Here is a 671-nt window from a genome sequence, read left to right on the forward strand (position 1 = left end):
TGCATACCAGCCCATTCATCCTAAACCCATGACATAACAACTGAGCCAGTCATGGAGCTTGCAGAGATCGCAGAAGCTTTAAATACCCTGACCCGTCAAGTGAATTCCCACTGTCAGATGGTTCAAGATCTGCAGACAGGACAAATGCAGCTAAAGTCACAGCTGATGGCATCACCTACCTATCCAGGTTATCTGACTCCACTTCCGGACAATGAACCTCATGCCCCTGAACCTCAGGTTCCCCCCTGCCTGAGCGACTCTCAGGAGAACGAAATAAGTATCATACATTCATTATGTCTTGTGAATTATTATTTACCTTAAAGCCACATGCTTATCACAATGATTTTATTAAAATACTTACTGTAATTTCCCTCATGTCTGGAGAACCAAGAACTTGGGCCTATAATCTCCTACGTAATCAATGCCTTCTCCGTAACAATTGGGACTCCTTAAAATCATCTATGGATTCTCTCTACGAGGATGCAAAGAAGGTCTACCATACAGGCTTTAAATCAAGGGAATAGACCCGTAGAGAAGTATATTACAGATTTTAGCCATGTTCGGCTGATACTGCCTGGAATGAAGGAGCCCTAACAGATCAATTTAATTTAGGCCTGTCTGAGACATTAAATGATAAACTTGCCCGTGCCGGGGTACCTGACACTTTGGAG

This window comes from Pelobates fuscus, chromosome 2, assembly GCF_036172605.1.
Source record: "Pelobates fuscus isolate aPelFus1 chromosome 2, aPelFus1.pri, whole genome shotgun sequence".
Lineage (NCBI taxonomy): Eukaryota > Metazoa > Chordata > Amphibia > Anura > Pelobatidae > Pelobates > Pelobates fuscus.